The 16,860-nt window shown below is 34.4% G+C and overlaps 1 protein-coding gene across 1 annotated transcript in view; it reads left to right on the plus strand.

Annotated features, from left to right (window-relative positions):
* Window positions 1–16,860, plus strand: part of ARHGAP15 (Rho GTPase activating protein 15) — a 609,081-nt gene that overhangs the window by 45,943 nt on the left and 546,278 nt on the right. The window lies entirely within an intron of this gene.

A 16,860-nucleotide genomic window follows, 5' to 3' on the forward strand; every position in this document is an offset into this window, starting at 1 on the left:
ACTATTGTACCTCAACAGCATATCACATGAAAATGTCAACTGTATGTTTGATTTTACTCACTTAAAGAAAAAAATCCCACAAGGAACATTATCCGATAATGGAATGTGTAAAATTAATTGTTTTCAAGGAGTCTTTTCCAGTTTTATTCTCCTTTATTGAATTCCCTTCCCAATTTGGCCCTCAGATATGCATTATTTTATTGGAAGAGATGTTGGTAGAGACTGTACTAAAGCCCACTTTGAGTCAACTCGCATTTGTCAAACAATTCCCTCTTACCCAAGTATTCCCAGTGTAGTCACTGTTAGCAGTTCTCCTTTATTTGTGCTCTCCATTTGTACCTGGTGGATTCTATATTATATTAATTCATAAAACTAGCTCTGCCAGACTCCCTACGGTTACAATTATTAAGGCTGTAACTGAAATGATATCTCTCATATTGATCTTCAACAAGAACTTCTTGTCCTGAAGCTTTTGTTTCACATTAAGACACTAATGATAGCCTCGACCAAATGAGCCGCTTAATAGTCACCAAAAGCTGAATGAAAAGACTTTGATCATCACCTCTGAGAGCACTGGATTCCAACAGCTTGTCTACCCCTAATTGGCAAACATGAACAGATCTTTTAATTTTAAAAGCAAAAGACTTAAAGAAACATTATTTTTTACAAAAAATTTTCTCCTTTTGTGTTTATTTGTTTTTGCCAAGTAATTTTAGCCCTACACATTCTATTTATCGTTTTTCAAGTCATACAAAGACAGCCTGCAGAAGCATTATTTTTAATAGACTGATTTTTAACAATATTTTCATTGTGTTTCTATAAGGACTGAACTGTTATAAATCTATTTGAAATGATAAGAATTAAGAAGCACTTTAGAATGCCTATTTGATTTATTTGTTAAAAGAATTGGTAAAGATTAATCAGTGTAGTTTCCTCCATGTCTAGAGGGACTGAAAGAAATACTTGATGGTTCTTTCGCATTCACATCTCCTGAAAAAAGTAGACTAATGACTCTAAAATGAAGCTCTTATACAAACACAATGTATCCTGAAACAATATTAACTTTTTTTTTTTTGGTAATTGATCATAGGGGGAAAAATCTCTTTAGGTATTAAGTAGACATGTGAACATTATTCATTGCACTGCTAACAAAGTAACAACACTAAGGACACTTTTCATATCCAAGTTTTAAATCAACTTGATATTGTATACTTTCCATTTTCCCTAGGATGCTGCAGATGAATAATCTGAAAATGGACACTTTGTACTCGTGGACTTATGCATACATAGGAAGAAAACTAGAGAGGGTTAAAAAACATCAAGTCTGAATTTTTATGGGTCATTAGCTCTTTAATGCATCTCAAGGGCTCCTACACCAATGGACTGAGAGCCTTGGGAAGCCCCTAGTCTGACCTAAGTGGAAGAAATGAGGAAGAGCAGAAGTATTACCAGCGTGCAATGTTATTAAAATATTCACAGAAGACTAATTTGAAAATGTATTAACCACATAGTAGGTTAACACCTATCACAGATCAAAAGCTAAGTTTTGGGACAGAAAACAGTTGATGGGTGACACTGGCAGATATTCAGGGAGAAAGACTAAAAAAGAGAAGACTGGGATGGAAAATTACCTGACAGTCTTTTAAGGCCAGAGGTTGGCTAGATTCCTGTGATAATGATCTGCTTTCATTGATATTTCTTCCCTTAGGAAACAAATGCCTAAAAAATGAGAACTCTGATGCCTCCATGGAATAGGCTTCTGCATAGACAGAGGGAAGAAAAATTATCCTCACCACTTTTATTCTAACCACAGATTTTGGGGTGAATAATGCTCTCTAAAGTCATTTTCAGAAGTCACTATAACGCTTTTATTTTTAAAGCTTCTTTCTTGAACTTAGAAAGCTGTACAATATTTTTAGGAGGTTTCTCTAAGTACTGCAAACTACCACTATCTCTGGGGATTGAATGATGATCAACTTGAAATTCCAATCTAATAGCAGATGTATTTTCAATAGAAAGAAACAGGTCAAATTCACATTCATAGAATCAGAAAATATTTCTAATTGAATAATATAACAATAAGCAAATAATATGATGTATACAATTCCTGAAGCAAGTTAATATTTATGATACATTAAAAATAAAAAGCATGTTAGTGTCTGGAAAGAAGTTTTTTCAGAGTTGGTGGGTTTCAAGGGAATTACTACACTGTCATGCCTGAACACAGATGAGTTTCTATATCTTGAAAGGTTCCTGCATATAGCCAACTGATTGTGTGAGAAAGAAAGATGACCTCATTCTCTTAAGCAAAATATTTCATGATGTTTTTTCCACACAGTTATATGAATTCACAAAGATAATTTTACGTTGATGGAAAATGTTGAGTAGGCAATGATATGGGAAAGTTTTCTGTATTCACCTATTTAATAATACTTTTATAGTTGCAGTTTTCAAAAACAAGGAAATAAAATAAATCTACTTTGTTAATTTAGGTTAGCTCCTTCACACTATTCAAATATAAACAGGAATCAATATTCATATGCACAAGACAAGCCTTTAATAATTGAAGTGTTAAATATTCAAAACAAATTTGGGCATTGGGCAGCTGGTTAAAATTATTAGATGATAGCAAAATAAATGTCCTTTCTTCTACTTTTTCTATCACTTAATATTAAATAGTGGAAACCAATTAAAAATAGGAAAATCAATATAGAAATCATCTTTTACTAGTCAGATCTCTTTTATTTTAACTAGTTTAAATAGAAAAGAAAAGCATATGCTGACATTCATAGCATGTATTACTTACCAATTGTGCACTATAAACGATCCCCAAATATTTACTTAACTCACAAATATTCAACTTAGGAAGGACTTAAGAAAGGCTCATCTCATTGGCTGGGACAACTCAAATTAGGCCTGAAGGATTTACCTTTATGATAACTCACTCATGTGGCTATTAAGTCAGTGCTACTCTCTCCTGAAAGCCCAACTGTGGCTGAGAGTTGAGGAGGTGTGGGGGACTCTATTTTCATTCACATGGGCTTTCTATGGCCTGCTTCTGCTTTTTCATAGCAAGTGACCAGATTATAAGAATTTACTGTCTCAAGAGGACCAGATCAAAGTTGTCTGAACTTTTATGTACTGGTTTTGGAAGTCATATGGTGTCATTTTTGTGGTAGTTACAGGCCTCTTAAATTTAAGAGAAGGGAATATAGATTCTTAATGAGGGGGGCATAAATGGCACGTCATATAAAAGTATGTGTAGAATGAGAGATCTCATGGACACCTTGAAAAAATATGCCACATAATCAAAATTTAGAAATATCCTCTACCATTGCTATTTCCCCTCTCTAAATATTGGTTTCTTCTCCCCTACTATCGACAGTCTTTCAGTATTAAGTGGTTAAGATGAGAGCTGACAGTTTACTTGCTTAGAGTGGTATATTGTGGGAGAAAAAGGAATCCCTCCCTATCATCCTGACTTAGACAGATTCCAGGAAAAAACAAAACAAAACAAAACAAAACTCTGATTGGCTTTGCTTGGGTCATGAAGTTATTCTTAGACGAATGGCTGGTCCAGTTGAATGTGGGATCGGGACTTAAAAGACATGGTTATGGTTTGGACAGTGCCCACCAAGATTATTTCATTGGCTTAAAAGGCTGTCCTCACACTCACCAAAAGGAATTGTATTCAGAAGGGACAACAGAATATTCACTACAAGAATATCCATTACAAGACTTGATAACAGAAAGGAGCTTTTGCATTTTTGTACTCTTTAATTTCTATTCTATATTCACTTGTTCATTTATTCATGTATTTGTGCATGTGGATCTGACAGGCAATGTTCTCAACGGGTGATCTAGGGACCCCTGGGGATTCCTCACCTTTTCATGAGGTGCCAAAGGTCAAATAAAATTTCATAATAATTCTAAGATATTATTTGCCTTTTTAACTCTTATTTTCACACAATTTACAGTGCAATCTTCCAGAGGCTATGTGTTATATGATATAATAATAGGTTAAGTGGAGAAGAAGATGTGAGATTCCTACTGTATTTTATTAAGCCAACCATTAAAGACATTTGCAAAAATTTAAACCAACAACTCTCTTCTCACTACATTATCCTATGTTCTAGGAAATAGTTATTTTCATAAATATATGCTCTCTATGCTAAAAGCAATGGGTTTATTGTTGTATATAAACTGATTAATACATAATTATTTTTTAAATTACTCAAGCTTAATTTCTAACACGGTCAATATTATTACATATAACCAACATCATAAGGTGTGTATGGCCTTTAAGGAACTTAAGCTATTTTTTAGTGTAATGTCCTCTGAAAAATGTTTGAGAAACTTTGTCTAAGTCAAAAATGTAGCATCCAAGAAAGCAGACAATGTCTCCACTCCAGAGCGTAGTAAAGATGCTAATGCAGTTCCAGGGGGATTCCAATATTTATTGTGCTACCCTGCATTTGCCTATCTTTCAGTTGTCCACTGTAAGACTTTAAGTTCTTAGAGTGGAAGGACTATGTTTATTTTAAGGGGAAAAACATTAAAAATAATAGCTATTGGTTTTACAAAGAAATATTCAATTTTGTGCATTCATGAAGTCTCTCTTTCATACCAATTTACTTCTAAGGCAGCAAAAAATGAAATTGAGAAGTTATCAATTAGTTTGAAAGTACTCACTAGAATTATAGGTTTATTACTAAATAATGAAGTCTAAATATTGTCTAAAATGATTAATATTTGTTTGTGGTGTCTGGATTGTAGAATTCATTATACTCAGAAAAATAATACTATGTCAAGTGCATTATAGTAATTTAGAATTGTTATAAACCTACAAAAATGTTTTGACTTATTATTTCTCTGATGTTGTATTGAGTTTTTGTGGCTATTGAGGGCATCCTGTATATCCTTTATGAATCTGGAGCTTTGTTTTCTGAAATGAGATACTGATAGTAGTATAAAATCACAATTTAGAACTGCTTGAGCTGTTAGAAATCATTGGCTTCAATCTCCTCATCTCATAGATAGGGTAAGTCATTCCATAGCTAACTAGCTTACCTTGTACTCAACTGCTCAGGAAATAGGCAAGAAATTTCCCTGGTCAATACGATTTGGTGGATAAAGAATGTGGACAAATGATCTAGGTTCAGATCCTGGTTTAGCCACTTACTTCCTAACCTCTTTGTGTCTCAGTTTTCTCACACATAAAAAAAGAATAGTGACAGTAATTTCTCCCAAAGTGTTGTTTTGAGAGTTAAATGACTTTAATATACATAAAGCACAAAACAATTGTCACATGTCAAACTCCAATAAGTATTACCTTCTCTTGTTTGCAAGCTAGTGCTCTGTTCCTGCCATGGCTTATAGTCACACTTCAGAATTCCTAGACTTGCTAGAGTATTTAATAGTGATAACAATAGTGTAATTTATATCTTGGAAAGACTCGGGCTGCTGTTCAGAACTTTGAACTTCTGGTATCATTCCTATGCAAATTTTCAGTATCATTTTTCACAAGTTTAAAACTGAAGATTTGGTCTAGATCATACCTTCCATTCTGTTCCAAATTTTGAGTGGTTAGATTTAAATAGGCTTGAGCACAAGGCAAAGTAGATGGACAACCTTAGAGTAACTGGACATGCACTGAGGCCAGGGGGACTCGTTTGCTCGAGCAGAGGCATCCCTCCAAAGTGCCGCCTGCCCACAGGACACCAGTCCCAAATGGCCAGAATAATGCAGTTCAAAAATAATTCAAAAATAATTGTGAATGCCTTAGAAACCTCTCTAAAAGGCAGATACAGAGGAGGAAAAGAAGGTTCAAGAAATAAACACCTTTACCTACATTAGCAAGCCAATGATTACCAAAGCTGCACCTGACTGAAAAGGGTTTTCTTCTTTCTTAACTGAAAAATACATATTTTATTTTGGCCAGATTGTGGTGATTCCTCTATGGGTAGGCATTTCATATTAATTTTCATGATTTGGCTTTCTCTCCAAAATCATTCCATTCTAGGAAAGACAAAATGGGAATTTCAAATTTTAAATGGCTAATATTTATTGAGTATTTACTATGTGTTCAGGGCTGCTCTAAGCACTTTGCACGTATTAAAAGATTTAATCTTCACAAATACTCTATGAGGTGTGCTTGTTCTATTGCTTTCTTATAAATCAGGAGACCCAAGTTATATATCAAGCAAATGGGAGTGCACAGATTCAAACCCTGGCCTTTCTAACTCAACAGCTATGTTCTTAGTACCCTATATTGTCTTAGAACCTCTCAGGACCATTTTCAATTTCTCCCATAGGCACAAATCTGTTGATAGGAGACAATAAGCATGAGCACGATTATTTTCTCTATTGCGTTAGGAAGAAATTACTTTGGGGAGTGGGGAAAAAGGACACATGGCATGAATTGAGCTAGACATCAGAGCTTTGTATACATAGTCTCAATTAATCTTTGTGTCTTTAAGGTAAGTTTTAGTAATGAAGTCACTACCTTAAGGCTACAGAACAATGATGTGGTCCTGGAAAATGATGCAGATCTCAGGGTATGAATAGTGCTGTCGCTCAGGAGGTTTTCCTGCTCTTTAAATTATTTGAGGTTTATCCTTGTTTATAGTCAACTAGGTAGGTGCAATTAATTTGTCTGCTTTAGTTTAATCTCACCAGTATAAGGAGTACTCCTCTTTATTTGTTAAGGCATTATCCATTGCCTTTACTGTTATTTCTAGGGTTATTTTCAGACCATTTCATGGGCAAACTTAGTTCAGACAGCCATTCAGGACCTAGAACAAGGACAGCTCCATTCTTTTGCCTTTTGCTCTTTCATTCTGAAATGCTTTCCACCTGTGCTATTTTTCAGCGTTGCTTCTCATTCCCAATATGAGATTACCAATTTATTTTATTTTGCATAAATTCTGGGATTTCTAAAAACCAGCACCAAATCATGGAGGCAGAGTGTTAGGCTCACTTGAAATGGGAAGTACTCTTCTCCTATCATGCTAGGGTGCATGCAGATATGTAGGGTACCCAGGGAAATCACCACCATTTTATAGTGTCGTAATTACAAACTTTGGCTGACAACAAGAATCATATGAGAAGCTTTTTAAAATAGATTCCTATTTTCAATAGACCTTACAAATCAGAATCTGGCTTCTGCTATTCACTGAGGGCCAAATCTTTTGGACCTCAAAATTAAACAAAAAACACACAAATAAAAACTAAGAAGAGTCCCCTCTACTGGCCAACCTATGCTTTGAAACTCAGCCCGTGAAAACAATAGCACTAGACTGTAACATCAGCTTGCATTAAGAATCTAGAGATGTCTACCTTCTATGCTACAAGGTTTCAACTCTTTCTATGTCTTAGAAAATCTATAATTTTTTATACTTTAACACACATTTCCTTAAGGGCTGAGAGAGAAAGAGAGAGAGAGAGGCAGAGGAGAGGAGACTAGAGGATAGAACAGATTATTGAGTTATTGTAGAATCAACATAGCATCTTCCATATGACTTCATAAGCTTTGTAGGGGTTTCTCTTTTGCTGCCACTCACCAGAAAAAACTTATTATCTATTTGCATGGAAGGTAATACATTTTTAGGGACTGGCTTTGATAAAGCAAATATTTCAGGGTGAAAAAAGACTTATAGATATTTTAAGCAATCATGTTTACCAGCTGGTACAAGCACCTGGAAGGAGTAAGGTTCACAAAGGATTTAGGTGAGATAGTATTCTGTAGTAAGAAATCTTTCTATATGTAGGAAGACCCCCTTTTGGTAGCAGAGATAGTAAATATGTAGTCTAGTCCCAAAAAAGAGAACAAGCAGGGTCTCAAAGGAGGCAGAACTTCAGGTACTAAGAATGATTCAGGGCAAGCACTCTCCATCATACAGGGAAATTAGGGTACAAAAGGTTAGCTGTCAAAGATGGGAAATCAATCACACAGATTAAATCTATATTAGGAGCAGGTAAAGAAGATATGGAAGGCCATAAGAGTTCTCAAATTTAGACCTAACATTTCAGTCTGAGTAGAAGCAGAGATTCAGGGTGGATTGTTCATGAACGCCGAATCTTGAGAGGCTCGTTGAATGTTTACCCTCTCCAGATAAGGGACAGAGGGGACTGATATTTTGCTCATATGTGGCTGGCTCTGGAGCCAAGATAAGCTCATTAGAAGAACGAGTCTTCAGAATTAGGATTAGCAAAGGCTGGAGAAATTCAGCAGAGCTGTCGCATATTGTCAAAGATTATAATTTATTCATAACCAAGAGATTATTTATTCATAACCAGTGATTAATTATTACAGCTTAAACAGGTCTGTGTTATTGGAATTACAGAGGTTTAAATTCTCTTTCACACTTAAGTCATGTTTCTTCTTCGTAAAAGGAACCATGGTCAATGAGAAAACTGGGAATGACTTCAGCGGGCACCATCAAAGACTATTATTTTTCTTTGTATTGATATAAATATTTCTTTGAAAAAATAATCAAGTATATTGGAGTATCTAAAAAGGATCTTATAAGAAATAGGAGCACACTAAGGGGAAATAAAAGTATAGCAACTGCAAGAGTCACACAGTTCCAATATAAGCGTAAGAATAGGACACAATTTAAAATATTCCATAGATTTCTGTTTTGGATTTTTTTCCCTTTATTTTAAAGCTAAAGATAAAATGCTGTCATATTGTAAGTTTTTTGATGGAAGTAACATTTAAAAGAAAAAAACAGTGTCCTTAAATTGAAATTGAAAGTCAGAACCATATAAAAAGGTAGTATTTATAAATCATCAAGTTGGCATGGCAGGTTAAAAGACAAGAATGTAAAATTTGCCAAACCAGAAGTTTCTCGCTTCGACTTTCCTTGCTCTTCAGAGCTCTTGCTTTCTCTTTGACCAGTAGCCCATGGCAGTCGACTGCAACTAGGGAGGTCAGCATTCCAGGAGCCCAACTCTCATAAAGAAAAGGCAGAAATGTGTAACCTGAAATGACACGGCTGCTGATGCAGCTTGTTGCTCTGCTAGCTTATATTTTGAAGTCTATCATGTGAGTTGAATTGCAAAGAATAGCATTCAACAGGATGAATGGTTGCACACACTAAGGAGAAGGCAAGATTCTTGGTGAGGCAAAAATATGAAGGACAAATGCCGTTAGCAACGACTGAAAGTCTATCTGTATAAATATGACTTCAAAAAATAAGACAGCATTGCATAGCTAATAGAGGGATAGCAAACTGGACAAACTTACTTAATTGTGTTGCTTACTCAGGAATTCTCTCGATGACTTTGGCTTGAATACAAGCAAAACTATTTTCTTCATCTATATTTCCATCCATATATTTCCTAGGTGTTTGGAGATAGAATGGTCCATTGGGAAAAGAACAGAATCTTCTACTCTATGTGGCCTCAAGGGAACATTTTGTGTTGGTATATGATAAAATGACTAGTTAACAAATTATCTAGCTACTAAATATCTCTAAGCCTCAGTTTAGAAATCAATGCTACGTATTTAAGATACTAATTATGTAGATCAAATGGCATTCTGGATATAAGTAAGAAAGGATTATTTATTGCAATAGTAATTTTACCTGACCTATGTAAGACTTAATAAAAAGTTTTGCTCATAGAAATCACCCAAGAAATAATCACTAAAACTGTAACTCAATTTCCTTGTCTTTGAAATGAATGTAATAATTTTTTATATATCATATAATACTGCTTTTGTAAAATGGCCTGATACATATAAAATTATTTTGAGAAGTAGAGTGAAATATTTTTTGTTTGTTGATACTTTAACATTCAACTTAACATTTATCCCATGCCTGCCTGATACCAAGTATGGTGCTGATCTTTGGGATTAATGTGATGAACTACATATAGTCTCTACAATAAAATAAAAATAAATTTTTTCCCTTTGTAATTTACTTTATCCCTGTTGAAACTTTTTTTTACTCCATTACATTTATCTGATAACACAGACTGAAGCTCATATACTTTGAACATTTTCTGTAATTTCCCTTGCTTTAAACTTTTGGTTTTCTCACTGATTTTTAACCTAGGATCAGGATGGAAGTAGAGTCACATGGGATTTTTAATCAAACTGTGTTCCCCTTGCAGATTCTGTAATACCTTCTACATATGCTACCTAATGCCTAGAGTTACTGCAATAGTAACAGTTGTCACATAGGAATGTATTTTCTTTAGCTCTGTTTGGAGGTCTGAAAAGATTTGAGATCCTTTCTCTACACATATCTTTGTTTGATAGAATGAATTTTGCCTTCTTCACGATGCACTGTAGACCCTCATTATTAATTACTATTGTAGGAAATTTATTTTTCCTTTGTCAGTGTAATCAAAAGGCCTACATAAATCATGTGAAAATGGTTTCTCCTAAGCAGAATTTTTAAGTGATATCTCAGAACATGAAGATAAAAACTGTTCTATCCTAAGATTACGAGGAAAGTAGGAGATGTGTATTTTTTTTAATTTCCCAAATTCATTAGTCACCAAGACCTTCTAACCCTCATCTTATTCCTTTTCTTCTCTAAATTGAGACCCCGAATTAACATCCCCTGTTCTCTGAGGAAAAAAAACACCAAATTCCTGTAAAGAATTCTTTACATTCCTTCAGGAACTATGCCATGAAGCTTCTGTTGAGCTTCTGGTCAATAGTTCAAAAAAAAAAATTCTCAATTTTTTTTTTAATTGATGTTGATTTGGGTGTGTTTTATTGTGGCTAGCTGAGAAAAATCAAATCAGTGGCAAAACCAAAAATTACCACAGAAATTTGAGCATATTTAATAGGAACAAAAAACATATTTTTGTTTATGATTAAAGCTTAGCAATCTCTATTTAAATTATCTCTACCTTCAAAGAGTAATCTTTCATTATGTATGAAAAATGAAAAAATTTATTTTTATGGATTATTAGGTTAAAGTTTCCTGTTTAAAAATACAGCTATATATATTTTTCACTTTGAGTTTATGTTACAAATTTTGTTTAAATTATATGCATTTCTTTTTAGTATATAACTAAATCATTGATTATTAGGTTTGTTTGTACTGTTTTATATGCTATAATTTGAGGTTATTATTTTTCATTTTTGAACTGCCTGATTTCAAATCCCTGTCCTTAAAACAATATAATGACCATTCTATGTCCCTTTATGATCAAAACATTTCCACTTGGTACTATATTTTATCAGCTTTCACATTTCCCTTAAAATATCTCTTAAATGAACCACAGAGGATTCTCCCCTAAATGGTCAGAATCACAGTTTGGGAACCATTACTCTACGTGACTGATTTCTCCCCAAACACTTTGATCATTTAAAAATGAAGGCCCTTGCCGAGAGCACTAATGAGGTAACTAGTGTGTTGTGGTGTGTACACAATGGAGGATTAAAAAATGGGCTTGGAATTGGACTCCCTCTTTATTCATCCAAAGGGAGTGTTAGTGAGAGAGTTGTTTTTTTTTTTTTTAATTGATACAATTTTGGAAGCTTCCCTTGATTTGAAATGAAAAGGTAACTAGCGAAGGGGCTTTTCTTTGTATATTTCTGTAAAAAGCAGAAACATGAAAAGCTTTCTGTGGACATCGTAGAATCAGGGAACTAATAGGGCCTCATACACTAATAACAACCAAGGGGTTATTTCCCAGCCTCTTCCACTTAATGTCTAGAAAGATAAATATTAGATTAAATAATAGCATAATACTTCTTCCCCTGATATGGTACTAAATGCAAGCATAAGCATTTTATTCCTTGGCTATTTATATGGGAAAGTTCATTTGCCTGTGTGAAATGCCTTCACAGGGCAAAAGAAAGCGAGACCAGAGGAGCTACAAGACGGCTACAGCCCCACTTCTCCTTGTTTTCATTTCTGACCCTGTTTCACTGCCTTTGATGTATTAGGCAGTGAGTCCTCAATCTGAAACCCTAGGAGGACCAAAGGGCTGACAAGCTGCTTTAAGAGGGCCCCGATTAGGGTGCTGAATTCAGACGTTCTTTTGATAATAATAATAGCATTTATTGAGCACTTATTATCAACCAGGTGTTCTTGAAAGCTCTTCAAAAGTATTAATCCACGTAATCATTCCATAACTCTATGAGAGATAAGTTATAAGCTATTACCAGTATATTATCAGTTTTGTATATGAAGGTACTGATATACAGAAAGGTTAAATAACTTGCCCTAAATCACAAAGAATTAATTGTGAATGCAGGGCTTATATCCACTACTTGTTACTGTTGTGATATTGTTTAACAATTATTCTCTGCTGAACAGTCTAATAATTCTTTTTGTATTCAATTTGTATTCTATGATATGAATAGAATAGAAAAGTCCCACTTACCTATTTTTAGTGGGATTTTTTTATAATGCAGATTAATTTCCAGGAGTCCTGGTTGGGCATGTACCCAATTAGGTGTGAGAATTGCCTGCTCCCTTTCATTCTCTCTCAAGACTATTTGCTGCAAATTTTACTTTTTTATTGATATGTTACCCTTAATGTGTAATCAGTGCTTATTTTCTATCAAAGTTATACATGAAGATAAGACATTCATCTAAAAATCTTTTGATTAAACATAACATTTCTCAGTCTTCTCCATCTGTCTACCTATCAATCTCACTTCCTAGAGGAAACCACCTTCAACATCTTTATTTTGTTGTTGTTATCTCTTTTTTTGTATTAACTCCATATTTTTCAACATTATATATATACTGATTCATTCTGCTTTATGCATTTTAGGTGTTATGTATTGACTTTCTGTAATGATAGTTTAATTTTAGTTCTCATACTCCATACCTTCTTCTGTTCCATCCATTTTTCCATTATAGTTCTATCACTAGTTGACATTATTGTGATTTTCTAAATATTTCTAGTTGAGCCAAAAATTATTAATCATAATTATTTTACATTCAATTTTTTTCATGTAGTTTATGGTTGACTCACTTTAATTTACTTATATTTTGTCATACCTAGAGCTAATTTATCAAAGATGTCAGCAAATCTGTCAAACTCATATCAATATTTTTTCTTATTTCTTCTTTTCTATGATTCATCTCTTTGTTTTTCTACTATATCCTAAAATATGTATTATTTTCATCCTCCAAAACTTATGTGGGTTTAACAAATATATCTCTATATATTATTAATTTTCAAATGCCTCTGTTATTGTTTTTATTTCTATGAATCCTCTGTATTTTCTTATCTCTTGATAATAATACCAATGGTATTTTTAAAAATTTTTATATGTTTTCTTTCTGCTTTGAGGGTTCCTTTTTATGTTTATTTAGTTTTATATTTCTACTCCATTTCTGTGACCTTCTCCAAAGACATTAAAGCACAGGTTATTTTATGCAGCACTTAGAACAGAGCAATATACATATTGTTGCTCAGTAAATATAGTCAATGAATACAATAATTATAACTATTTCATAGCATGGATGCTGTACAGTATATGTTAAACACAACTGGCTGTGGCACCAAATTACCTGTGTTCGAATCCTACCTTTGCTATTTATTTATTTATTTTTTGGGGGGGGCTTTTGGGGTCTTTCTTGTTTCTTTTTAAATTTTATTTAAATTTATTTTTTCAAATACATTTGTCTCTGCCAGCCCCCCACCACTTTCTCTTGCCCCCTCCCTCCTTCCCTCCCTCAGCTTTTCCCCTTTGCGAATCCTACCTTTGCTATTTAATAGTTGATCTCAGTCAAGCTCAACTTTCCCAATTGGATTTAGGTGACTATTTAGGTCTCTGAGCTGGTGAGATAATAGGATATAGGTTTAAATGATGAGACTTTCTGCCTTGAGTTGATGCAATACTAAGATGACATTCTTTGATATCATGGGAAAGGATGACTTTTGGCTTTGGGGAGGAGTATGATTAACTGGAGAACAGAGGTTGGATTGTGGCAGGCTGAATTCTAAGATGACTCCAAGATTCCTGCCTCCTGGTGTGCAAGCCCAATTTAATCCAATTTCCTTGAGAATTTAAAGGTTTTTTCTAATAAAATATGTTTAGATATCCTAGAAGGAAATGATTGGAGTTTCTTAAAGTAAGAAATCATTTTAAAGAAGCTTCTAGAATCATGAAATATTTTGTAATTATATTTGCTTAATGTTAATTACCTTTTTACTAGAATATATTTATCTATTTACTATAAGAACTGATGGAAGATTAGTATGAAGGAGATTATAATAACAAGAATTTATCATGTAGTTAAAGCTGTATATTTATTGATTTCCTTATTTTTAATGCAATCCTATGAAGAATAAGTATTATATTATTCCATAGTCTACAGCTGAGGACATAGATACAACAAGAGGTTAACTAATTTGCCCAGAGGGTAAATGGTAATAGAACATAAATCTGTTCAAAAATAAAATTCTACATAATTGTACAACTCTATTTAAAACCAGAAACATATCCATATCTATATTCATATTTCTACTTATATATGTATGTCTATATATGTATATTTTCTAAATTTTTTCCTCTAGAAGAGGGGCCTAAGCCCTAAATATCATATATATTATATAGATCAGAGAACTATTATCCAGCTAGTATCAGTTATTTCAGTGATTGACTAATGGGGGATTGGAGGGAATCATTTTGAAAATTCAATCTTATCTCATAAAGGATAGATGGTAAATATTCTATGGGACATTATGTACGTTTTTTTCTGGGAAAGAATACTGACTTGGTTCATATTTTGAAAAAAAAATGATAAAATGATAAATGCATTCCTAACAAGATAAGATATCTTAGGGCAAAGAATTAGAGGCTGTTGGAGATCTTGGTAAATTCAATGAATTAACAGGTCACATGTGTAATGAGAGGCAATATATAGTTTGAGATAAGCAATCCCATAGTATGTGTTCTATACTATTTAGGATTAGGAAAACATGGGCCTTACCCTCAAGACACCCTAGATAAGACGTTTGCTTTTCTTCATTTTCCATAAGTTAGTTTTATGTACTCCTTGCTGCTATAACCTCAAGGTGTGATAAGTCTTGAGGAAAATGATTTGCTCTGGGAACTCTGAGAGTTATAGCATATTAATCAGATTGAGGAGTTTCAGGTGATTATACTCATTCTTCGTCTATATTTACCATAAACTCACCAGATAATTCAAAATTAATTTTACATAAATATTTGTTCAAACTCTATCAACCTACCTCTTCGTTAACTAATTCTCTTTTAAGTGCACATTTAAGCAAGTTGTGCTAACTTGAAGGTCAGTCAGGAAGACAGGATGAAGGATCTGCCTTCTATGAAAATGTGCTGCCGTTGAGAGTTTTTTTTTTGATAGAAAAAAGATGGCAGGTTTTCTCCTATAAACCGTATGTTCTTGCATTTCTGATATCTGGAATCATTAGCTTGCCAGAAACATTTCCAATCAAAAGCCAGAGTAACCCATGAAGGTGTCCAAAGAAGTCTGTTCTGATTACTGAAGATGTTGAACTAGTCTTGACTTCAAACAGTAGATATTTCCACACTTTAGTGGTATATGACAGCTCTATTCATTCCACAATGTCAAATTCTTTGGTTTTGGCCATAGGGTATTTATGTGTTTCTAGCTAGGGAAGCAGAGAAACCTAATTTGATTCTGGAGCCAAAAGTTTTTAGGCTCTGTTCCTTTGGAACTTGGACTGCAGGATTTTGGCACTGTATAAAGACTAGGACAGAGCAAGTAGTCACACATAACTAACTGACTCAACAGAGCATATTCAGGGAGAAAGATCATGCCTAAACATTGGATAACCATTCTCCAAGGCAGACTGACAACACCCTGAATTCAATCACCCTTAAATAAACACACAAGGAAAGCATGGCTTTAACATACCTCTCAGCACTGCTCTCCAATGCTGCCTGATTGGTTTGAGAGCCTTAGGCCAGGCTGCAGAGACAGCCATTACTGTTGTTCTTACTTATGTCTGTCTGCTGTCTGCTAACAAGCATTCATATGCTTTGGATCATTAAAGTCACAACCTCCTATGCCAATCTATTCCTCTCCGCGGGTTTGCTGTAGATTGGAATGAGAGATGCTATTTCTGTTTCTTTTTTCTTTTTTCTTTTTTTTTCCTATTAGGATCTCCAGTCAGGGTTATTTCTGAGGTCTGAATATTATAGCTTGCACCCTTGCCCCTATTGAGCATATAAATTGTCTTCCCATTAAGCTTGTTCTTTTTGCCTGATTTATTTCTATTGCTGTTGTATGTGCCTTTTCGGCGCAAGGCAAGTGATTTGTGCTAGAGCTGCAACAGACAAAAGTGCTGTAACTTAAGCTGTTTCCTGGTGTCATTGCTATCTGTGAGAGGTCTGCTGTACTTACACCCATGCTAAATTTCTTCTGACAGATTCCAGGTGGTCGGCATTTTCACAATCCAACCCATTTCAGTGTTAGAACTTGTCTTTTGGAGCTCTGTGGATTCTTCCCTTTCATCTCACTGTTGGTAGCAGGCTGGGTATGTTTGTATATCTACCTGTACAGAGATACATGTGTCCACAGGTATAATCAAAGGTGGAGAAATATATCTTCCTCTTTCAGAGAAAGTACGAGGACAGATATTGTAGAGAGAAAAAAATATCACTTGTAGTATTATGCAGGCTGCCCATCTAAACCCATCATTGCCTGGCACCTACACACTAAGGGCAAGCATCCAGCCAACTTGTGAGTGGGCACCATGCCATCTGAGCAGATGGGCATAGAAGTCGGCAGCCAGTAGACCATGTATGTGCATCAACGGTGGGTGTTGAGGGCACGATTCCCAGAGGAAAATGTCCTAACAGCTGTCTGGCCTGAGCCAACATACTTACGACCAAGGAAAAGTGCCATCCTTCAATCCTGCTGA

Source organism: Pteronotus mesoamericanus, unplaced genomic scaffold, assembly GCF_021234165.1.
Source record: "Pteronotus mesoamericanus isolate MK-2021 breed Mesoamerican mustached bat unplaced genomic scaffold, CSHL_Meso_final scaffold_651, whole genome shotgun sequence".
Lineage (NCBI taxonomy): Eukaryota > Metazoa > Chordata > Mammalia > Chiroptera > Mormoopidae > Pteronotus > Pteronotus mesoamericanus.